General features: G+C 52.2%; 1 long non-coding RNA gene across 1 annotated transcript in view; it reads right to left on the bottom strand.

Moving 5' to 3' along the window:
* LOC125610403 overlaps positions 1 to 4,519 on the bottom strand; it is a 7,011-nt gene extending 2,492 nt beyond the window's left edge. Inside the window, exon 1 of the long non-coding RNA XR_007340426.1 lies at positions 4,309 to 4,519. This is a non-coding gene — a long non-coding RNA (uncharacterized LOC125610403). The remainder of the gene's footprint in view (positions 1 to 4,308) is intronic.
* Positions 4,520 to 10,476: the final 5,957 nt, after the last annotated feature.

Raw genomic sequence — 10,476 nt, 5'->3', positions numbered from 1 at the left:
GGACCCCTGAAGTTTCTCTGTGGACAGAATGGAACTATAAAAATAGGAATGGGATCAGGCCACGCCCCTGCTCAGATGTTTCATCCAGAAGAAGTCACAGTTCTTAGAAAGGTCCTCCAGGCAACCTACCCTCCATCTTCCCAACAGCCCCGTCCTCATTCAAGAGGCTGACCTGATCCTCCCAGCTGCACCTCCACCAGGGGCTTGCTCCCCTCCAGTGATGAGGCACTCACTGTCCCAAGGCAGCTCCCTCCACCTCCAGAAGACAGCATGTACAATTCTGCAAATGATGTCACTGCACAAGGCCACCCTGAGACCTCCTCACTTCCTCACTCCACATCTTCCCTGATCCTCTTCCCTGGGCCAAACCTGCACCCACCTTTGGGCTCTGGCACTAGATGTTCCCTCTTTCTGGAACATTCCCCAGAGTAGCTTATCACCTCCTTCAATTCTTTGTCCAAACATTCCATTCTCCAAGAGGCTTACCATGGCCAGCCTGTGAAAATTGCTAATTTCTCTTCCATCTCAAAAAAAAAAAAAAAAAAAAAAAAACACTTTTTTGTCACCACCCTGGTTCTATTCCTCCATAGAACGCAGCCCCTTCTAAAGCACTACGGGACTTGCTGGGTTTGTCCACCCTCCCTCCCAACACAGCGGAAGCTCCCTGAGGGCATGGGCTTTCCCCCCACCCCCACCCCTCTGGGCCTAGAATAGTTCCAGGAACATAAAAGATACCCAATAAATATGTGAAGGAAGGAGAGAGGGAGGACAGGAAGTTGGGGGGAAGGAGAGAGGTAAAGGAGAAGAGGAAGAGAGTCCTAGGGGAAGGGGACAGCAGGGGCAAAGGCAGGGTGGCGTGGGCAAGCAAACAGTGTGGGAGGGCTTGGGAGGATGGGGACTGGTCAGAGATTGGGATGGGCCTGGGGCTGGCACATATGATCCGCTCCTTTGCCAGCCTGGTGTCCAGGCTGAAGGGAGTTAGCCTGGGGATGTGGGATGCAGGAGACCCACCCAGCAACACCCCCAACCCCAGGGCCGGAGCCCCAGCTGGGAGTTGGACCCCGGTGCTGCCGGCGGTGCTGCACGGGTAGGCCCTGGTAACAGCCACAGTAATTACTGGTTGTGTGCGATTAGGGGATAATTATGCTTAATAAGTCCAAAAGTAATTACCATGCAGACTGCTTGCTGCTTTGGAAAACAGAGGCCCCCAGTGAGAAGGAGCCAGGGAACTGAGAAGGGGGAGAGTGGGCCTCATGGACACTGGGGTTCTCACCTGCTTCTCTAGCAGGTGCTGCACCCGCCCAGCTGCACCTCCACCAGGGGCTTGCTCCCCTCCAGTGATGAGGCACTCACTGTCCCAAGGCAGCTCCCTCCACCTCCAGAAGACAGCATGTACAATTCTGCAAATGATGACACTGCACAAGGCCACCCTGAGACCTCGTCACTTCCTCATTCCACATCTTAGCATGACATAGAACTGAGGCATCGTCACAAAAGAAGCAGCATGTGTCATCATGGGATCATCCTGGATTATCTTACTGACCCACGACAAGGAAGCAGGGTTCCATTTGTCCCACTGCATGACGGGGAAACAGAGGCTCTGGGGCCAAGCTCACAGTAGTATTGGGGACCAGAGTCAAAACTTCCATGACAGTCAATCTGTAGCTGAAGTACATGTCCCCAACCCCCAGGGCCTGCAGGGCCACTCCAGTCCTGCTCCCAGACACTGACCCATATATCCTTGGTTTTTTTCTTCTTTACAAAGAAGTCAATGGCTGGAGTCACTGCAAGTGTCCAGGATCCCTTGTGTTATGACAAAAAGAACACCCTGTTTCTGCTGTCAACTCCCCCTGAGGTCTTAAGCAAAGTTGCTGGACTTCTTTGGGCCTCTGTTTTGCTACCTGCCCAAAGGCTCCCTCAGACCAACCACAAGCTATAGTAGCATCAAGCCCACACTGATCCGGGGCTTCCACACCAAGGCCAGGAAAGACTGCGACCTTGAGCCTATTTACTTTCTTCCTCATTCATCTACCCTTAAAAGGCAGCAGAAGATGCTTTACAAAGGGTATTGACCAACACTCTGATCTGGTTACACAGCCCTGCCCTTCCCCAAGCTCAAACATCTGCCTTCCACCTCATTCTTAGAACTCACAAAGAGCAGTGGAAGTTTTCAGGACTCCAAGAATATCATGTTACATTTCAGTTGTATGATTATAGTAAGTGACAATGATTTACAGGATGACAATTTGTGCCAGCTTTTTTATTTGATCTCTACCCATAAAGATATTGACAGTGCTGTCCATATTGTTTTGGGTGTTATATACATTAGGCAGTCAAGACCCAGGAAGCTGAAACAACTGTCCAAGGCCACATAGCTAGCAAAAGACAGAGCCCAGGATTTGAACCCAGATTTGGTTGCAAAACCCATACTTGTAGCCACTGCTGTGTTCCTCAGAGCCTGTGTTCCTACCTGCTCTGAAATCCAGGACATTAGAGGACAAGACAGAATGCAAAGGTACAATCTACCCTTTTCTTCAACATTAGAAGCCAGAGAGTCCTTGCAGGCTAATGAAGTCTTCTGTTCCCAACCTGCTAGTAGAATGCCCCCAATGCTACTCTTTATACACAGAAGAAGATTCTCTCCAGGGTCCCAGAGAGAAAGTCAGTGTCTGGAAGAGCAAATACCACAACACAGTCTTCTCACCCATCTCCAGAGCTGTGCAGTATGGGGACAGTGGCCCATGAATATACTTAAGACCATTCCAGGTACCCAAACCCCAGGCCTGCATGCCAAGGGGAAGGGTGGACTTTATTTAGCTCCTGAGGACTTCAGAGGATCACAGATACCAAGCAGGAGGCCCAGAGTGGAAACAATGCTCCTGCCTTCAAAATAAGAGAATTCCCAACAGACTGTGAAATCTGTGCCATTAATATGAAACATAATCATGATTTTTCCCTGAGAAAGTATCAAAATTACAATGTTTTCCAGAATGTCAGAAAATAACATGACTGATAAGCAATGATCCATGAGAAAGAAATGCTAGAGTTGGGATACTCAAATACCCAAGAGAATGAGGTTCCAAACCACCCCCTAAGAGATGTTCAAACACACAGAAGGCAGGTGCCAAACCCTGGGGATTGTGATTCATCAGGTGACATGCCAGACCCCGGAGACACAGTATTATGTGGTTCCTTCTCCTTCCCAGGAGATTCTGCAACAGCTATTCTTGCTAGAGCTGGGGTTTGGGGACTCAGGTGAACCAGTGATGTTTCAGCACCAGGGACAGGGGCACAAGCCACTGGTCCTTCCAGACTTCCTTTCCTGGAACACCTATGGGGACTGCTAACACTTACATAACACTTATTAAGTGCTGGGTCCTCTTCTAAGATCCTTCCATTTAGAGGCATTTAATCTCCATGGCAACCTATGAAGCAGGTACTATTATTATTCCCATTTTGCAGAGAAAGAACATGAGGCAGAGAGATCAAGGACTTGTCTAAAGTGTCATGGCTGATGTGCTGCAGGGCAGGGATGGGAGGCAGGCAGACAGGCTCCAGCCTCTGTTTCCACCACATCCCAACTTGAGGGCCTGGGGTCCATAAGCCACAGAGTGGGGAGTACTGCCCTAAACGTACGCTTGTTTGGCTTTGGACATTTTGAGCAACACATTATATATATATATATATATATATATATATATATATATATATATCTTCTTTAGGTCTAATCTCTAGATCCCCTGGGCAAACAGGCAGACCTAGATGATGACTGGGAGGTGGGAAGCCCAGTGTGGATCTCTTAATTATTATTTATTCGTCTATTTTTAATTAAGATTGGCTCTGCTGTGTAGGAAGCACGGAACGGCTGAGTTTTTTAGTCAGCTGGTGGGGACTTGAGAATGGAGAGAGGGGAGGGTGATGCAGGAAGGAGGGAAGGAGAAGAGAGGGACAGGAGAAAGGGAAAGGAGAGGACTGAGAGAGGAGAAGAGCGAGGAGAGGAGAGAGGCTGAGCAAAGAGGGGAGCGAAGACGGACTCACCCTGAGCTTCTGGGCTCGGGGACCCTCTGCCCTCTAGGCCTCCCACCTCCCCCAGGAGCAGCTGTGGAAGGTCCCCCTTCTTCCACAGGACCACGAGAGGCCCTGGTCCCTGTGGGGACAGTGCCCTGCAGGCAGTGGCCAGCAGATTTGAGGGTAGGTCTGCCTGCGAGCTGGGGACTGTCTGGGGAGCCCCCTGCCCCCTGGACCCCTCCCGGGCCAGACTCCTCTTCAGGCACTTTTTCACACAGTTTTCCCAGTAGAAATCTGCACCTGTCACCCTCCGCCAGGAGCTTCTGCTCGCCTGCTTCCTCCCTGGAACTTCAAAAAGGCCCCGCGAGGTTGCTCAGCAGCGAGTCCTCCCTCTTCAGTGGCGCTGTCCCCATCAGGACTCAGCGGCGCTTCTCATCTTCTGCTTAAAAAATAAATAAATAAAAGTGAAACCTGGATTCTGCTTCTCTCCGCACAGGAGCCTCAGCACGAAATTGAGCATCATGGTGACAGTCCGCACTCAGGGCTCAGCCCTGGGGCTTCCTCGAGGGCATCAGGCTGATGTCATCCCACTGGCCTGAGCCCAGTTGACTTGGCCTCGTCCAGGCCAGCACCCACCCCTGCCTCAGGGCTCTCTCACCCCAAGTCCCACTCCCAGCACCTCTAGGAGGAAATTTCGGGCCTGTGTTGTCATGGAAACCAGGGTACCAGTGATTGCTAGTCATTATGTTCAGGGGATGGAATTATATGACCTGGAATTCAGCGATGCGAAGCAGCCAATGTGATGGAAACCGTGGCGAGTCAGGGAGCCTGCACCCGGCTCAGCAAAGTTGCTTTCAAGCAGAGTGACTCTGACCAGGTTACCTGCCCTTGCTGGGACTCAGTGTCCCCACCTGACAAACTGCGCACCTGTGTGAGTGTTGGGAAGATGAATGACATGACCCCTGTTATGGTTTGGATCCAAAGTATCCCCCAAAGGCCTGTGCTAAAGGCATGGTCACCAGCCTGTGGCACTAATGAGAGGTGGGGCCTGGCTGGAGGAGGTGGGTCACTGGGGGTGTGTCCTTGAAGCCACCACTATGTTCTGCCTCACCTCAGGTCCAAAACAATGGAGCCAACCAAGCTTGGACTTTGACCTATGAAACCAGGAGCCAAAGTAACTCTTTCCTCCCCTAAGTTGATTTTCTCCCCTAAGTTGTCACAGTCACAGGAAGCTAACACAGCCACCCAGCTCTCTAAACAGCAGATGCCTCCAGAAGCACAGTCCCAAGGTGAATGCATGATGAGACCCTCATGCACCCCACCCACTCTTGGGAGAGGGTGAAGAAGCAGGCAAAGGGTGTCATCAGAGCATCTGTGCTAGGTTCACTCCCACTGCCGGGAGTGGGGAGCATGCCTGTTAGTCCACAGGAAGGTGGCTTCCCTCAGAAGGGAACTGCCCCCCCTCAGGGTGGACTACCTGCACCCCTCAGCCTCTTGCCACCCACCCACCCCAAAGGCAGCCCTGCATTGACCCGGATTTCCTTCCCAGAAATAGATGCCCCTAAAGTATAGGGAAAGCTTGAGGGCCCAGAAGAGTGTCCCAGCGCCATTCACAATAGAGAAGCCTTAGAGACCACAAAGGAATGGCTAAGGAAATTAGGCCAGACCTCATATTATGCCTGACCGGACCATTATGACAGCCATTAAAAATATACTTACTGAGAGTTTTTACTCACATGGGGAAATGCTTGGACTTTAATGTTAAGTAGGAAAAACAAGACGCCAAAGGGTACATGCCGTGTGGTTTTATTAAAAAAGAAAAAAAAAGTAGGGGGGGGATTTGGTTTAAAGCAAACTCCATTTCTTTTTTGAATACTCCTTTGCTTGCCAACACTGCTACGGTAGCCTGTATTGGCACATTTTAGAAAAATTAATAAGCCATTCCTAAACCCTAGGCCTTGACAGGGAGGTCACAGGGTTTGACTGTCCTTGTTCAACTCTTGGCTCTGAGATTCTCCAGCCAAGGGCTAGAGGATTTCCTTGCCCTCTCTAAGCTGTGGCTTCTTTACATGGGATGGCAATGATGCCTATGGCAGGAACATAGTCAATGGCAGCTATTGGCCAGTTCTGTATGGCTCAGTGGACAGGCAGAGAAGGGCATCCAGGAAGAGTGGAAATTTGGGGCCTGTGTTGTCATGGATAAAAAAGTGCCTGAAGAGGAGTCTGGCCCAGGAGGGGTTCAGAGGGCAGGGGGCTCTCCAGAACTGGCCAGGAGCTGGTGGTACTGAATGTGGCTAGATGGTGAGGAGATGACCTGCTATTTGCATGACTTTCTTTGAGCCAGGCACCTCCCTTTCACAAATGGTGATACTGAGGCTCGGGAGTTATGTGACTTGCCAAACATCACCCAGCAGGTAAACAAAAGAGCTGGCACTCTAAGTGGCCATGATCTTGCCCCTTGACCACGAGTTGTGAACCTCAGCTCAGAGTTCACAGAGATGCAGGCCACGGACGGTAGGCAGCCAATGAAGCAGATGCCTGAGCACAGGGTCCTTCTCTGCTGCCCTCAAAGGCAAGGGGCCTCTGTCCTGTGGGTAGGAGGCCAGGTACTGCTCGGGGCTGCAGAGAAGGCTCCCCAGGCAGGAAGGGCAGAGTCGGACTGGGAAATGAGCTGATGATGTGTGAAGGGCCGCTCTCTCTCTCTCTTGTGCCCCAGTGCCTCAATCTGACTGGGCACCCTGTCTGGCACTACCAGGACCCAGCTGCTGGAGATGGCAGGTAGACCACACAGCGGCCTCTTGTTCCCAGCCCTGCCCTGGACCTGCAGGAATCCCTTGAGTGCACAGGACCAGGCTTGGGTGCACTACCACGAAAGACCTGTGGGTGGCAGTGCTGAGTGCCACAGCCCAGAGCCTGTGACTTCAGGCAGCACCAGCACCTCCCAGTCTCTTTTCAAAAAAAAAAAAAAAAAAAAAGGGATGTGGTTTGTCCTCCAAGAGTTCATGTGTTAGAAGTTTGGTCCCCAGTGTGGTGATGTAAGGGGTGGTGAAATCTTTTAAGAGGTGGGGCCTAGCACCAGGCCATGGGATCATTGCAGGCACTGCCCTCAGAAGGGATTAGCGCTGACCCCTGGAATCCAGGGGTTGTCATAAAAGAGCAAGGCTGACTCATGAGTCACTCAGGACTCCCATCCCACCATGTATTCTCCCACAAGCATTCCTGCCACAATGCCATATGCCACCAGTCCCTTACCAGAGCCCAGCAGACAGAAGCCAGCACCATGCTCTTTAACCTCCAGAACTGTTATCTAAAGAAACCTCTTTTCTTTAGGAATTACCCAGCCTCAGTTATTTTGTGAAAGCAACAGAAAATGGACTAAAATAAGAAGGCTGGTGAGGTTGAAAGAAAGGGAGTGGTGGGGAAGTGGCAGGGCTGAAGCTGACTGGGCCGCACGCTCAGAAGGGGGTCCTGTACGGCCCATAAAAGGAGGGTGACTCAGGAGCAAGACCTCCTATTAGTAGCAGCAGGTACAATCTCTGGTCCCTTGCCCTTCTTTTCTAGCTGCTTTTTCAGATTCCCCCGGGGTTCACCTATTTTACCTCCTCCAAAGCTGGAAAATCATGGGTTCCAGGGAGGGGTGGCCTTTGTGCCCAGGAGGGGCCTTGGAAGTGACCAGCCCATCCCTGTTGGGGGAGAATGAAGCCAGGACTGACTGGGTCTGGGAATCTGAGAGGAAGTGGCTCTTCCAGGCAGTCAAAGCCCTGAGCCCTGGCGAGGAAGGGGGGGGTGGGGGGTGGGGCTTGCTGCCCTCTCCTGGCACCTGCCAGCTAAGCTGTGCACGTTCCTTGGAGACCCCTCTGACTCTCCAAGACAGCTGGGGGCATCAGTGTTTCTACCAGGTGCTCAGAACTGCTGCTGCTCAGGACAGACCCCATCCCCCCGCCACCCCACCGCCAGGACCACCACTGTCCCACTGTGGCTTTCTCTCCCCTCAGTCTTGACCTGTGTCTGTTTTCTTCTCCCTTCTCCAACTTCATTTCTTCTCCTGTCCTCCTCCCTGTCTCCAACCCCCTCCCCTTGTCCCTCTCTCCCTGGGATTGACTAGATTGGATAGATGATTGACTGGTTGGTTGATTCTCATATTCATCCTCTCTCTCTCTCTCTCTCTCTCTCCTTCTTCTGGTTCCCAACAAATTTCTATGTAGTTTACAGAATACATAAGACTCAAGGTCAACTATGACCCAGTCGGTTCTGTGCAGCCACACTCAGCCCAGGAAATGATGTCCACAATCCCCACAGAGGACGGGGCTGCCTGGAATCCATCACGGACTCGATCCTGCCATGAGCATGTCTCACCACAGAGCTGTGGGTAAACACTGGAACAGAAGGCCGTGAGTTCAAGGCGTGTCCCCTGGCAGGTGTCTGCAGGACAGCACCCCTCACCCCCTGCTGCCCAAGACAGCTGAACTGGGGGCTTCCCAGAGTGCCCCGGGGCAGCCAGGAGAAGTCCGAATCACCTGGGATCTTCAGTGGAAAGAGTGAACCCCAGGCCCAACCAACCATTACCAAACTGGACTTTCTAGGGCAGGAGCTTTTAATAATGTCCCCAGGAACTTCGACAGACAGCGGGGACTGAGGAAGCCAAGTAGGGTCGGGGCTGAAGTCCCCTCTGTCCCCATCCCTGGGCACCTCTACGCCCAGACACTGCTCCCAGCCAGGTTTACTCAGTGAGAAATACAGACACAGGCCACCTGGGTGGAGCTCGAAGGATCCTGATCCAAAACAAACCCTAACGTGACCCTAGCACGCCTTCTAGTCCCCAGGTGACATGGCCCTGCGCATATCTCCCTCTGCCCTCCTGTGCCTGCAGCCCTGGCTGGAACTGGAACTGACCAGATCCTCAGGCCCACCACGCTGCAGCCTCGTTAAACCCACTCGTCCACCAGAGACTGAATGGATGTGATAAGAGGTAGAGCCCCAGAGGGCTGGGGTTCAAGTCCTCACCCCCCCACACTTCCTAGTTATATATTATTGAACAAATTATTCCATCTTTCTGTGCCTCAGTTTCCCCATCTAGTTCTTATAGAAATAAAAGTAAAATGAGCTAACAGGAACGAGGTAGAGCACTAAGAATATGATACAAGACAGAGGAACAGACACACGTGGGTACTAACCAAGGTGGCCATGGTGCTCGGCCGGAAGCCCAGCCTGCCCAGCTTCAAGAAGAGCTGCCACCCCCTCACATGAGCACTTCCGGGTCCTTAAGCAGCCCTGCCTCTTTGGAGTAGAGCTGGGAAGTGTTTATAATTACATTCCCCTCACATAACTGTGAGTGTCACGTCTGTCTGCCCTTCTTCCCCATAAGGAAAGAACCCATGTCTACTTTGTCCTCCACCCTGGGCCCCCCTTCCCAGCCTGGCCCTTCGTGGGAGGTCAAAACTGTTTGTCGAATGAATAAGCGAAGGAATCGAGCGGGACCCCCTAGAGCAGGCTCCTTGCCTCCTCCCTGAAGCCAACCTCAGCATGAGTCACATTCAAAGAAACTGGAGTCTCAGACTCAGAACTCATCAAAAGGCAAGTGGAAGCCTTACTGCAGTCTCTTGAGAGGATGCCAGAAGGTGGGAGTTCCATTCCTCACTCAGACCAAACAACTCTGAGTCCCTCTTGCCTGCCAGTCCAGGTGGGAAGCCCAGGCTCAAATGCTGCTGGCCCATTTCACGGATGAGGGATCTGGAGACCACTCCTCATGCTTGGGGCCTTCCCCATCTAAGGGAAGGGTTCCCTGGCCAGACACGGAGAATATAAACCCTGAAGAACTGGTGGACAAAGAGGTCTTGGTCCCCTGCCCCAGACCCGCCCATCTGCCCTGAGAAGGGGCCAAAGAATGAGGGACAGCAGGGGCCAGCGCCTCCCCTGCACTCCCCCTCCTGACTGCATAAACCAGCAGGTGAGGAAGGAGTGCTCATAGGGGAGCCGCTGCCTCCATTCTTGAGAAACTTAGAGTCCCGGGGTCCTCACAGAATGGCTGAGAGGTCGGGAAATGGAAAAGGAGGTTGAGTCTGCCATTGACGAGTTCTTCCCTTCTCCGTCTCAGTTTTCTCCGTCTATGAAAGGGCAGTGAAACTCTGTCCATCCGAAACCAAGATGGTGGGCCGGGGAAACCCTGAGCAGCACAAACCATTGACCCAGGTACAGGCCTGTGGAGTTAGAAAGAGAGCTAGGCTTCCCTGGAGTTGGCCGGACCCCTGGGGCAGTCAGAAAGGCAGGAGGGTTCTTAGGTGACCAAAACTCCTAGGACATATTTTACCAAAATGTTTGTATTCATAGGGGTTCCGCTAAGTTTGGGTCTTAGCCATGATTGATCTTCCTTCCCCCATGGCCTCAGGGTAGTTTGCTTGCGTCTTGTAAGACATACCTTTAAGCTGTTTTGTATTAATTGTATGTCTGATCTCCCTGGGGGGGGGGGGG

This window comes from Marmota marmota, unplaced genomic scaffold (genome assembly GCF_001458135.2).
Source record: "Marmota marmota marmota unplaced genomic scaffold, marMar, whole genome shotgun sequence".
Taxonomy (NCBI): Eukaryota; Metazoa; Chordata; class Mammalia; order Rodentia; family Sciuridae; genus Marmota; species Marmota marmota.
The sequence above is the reverse complement of the archived record's forward strand: the minus strand, read 5'-3'. Positions and strand labels throughout refer to the sequence as shown.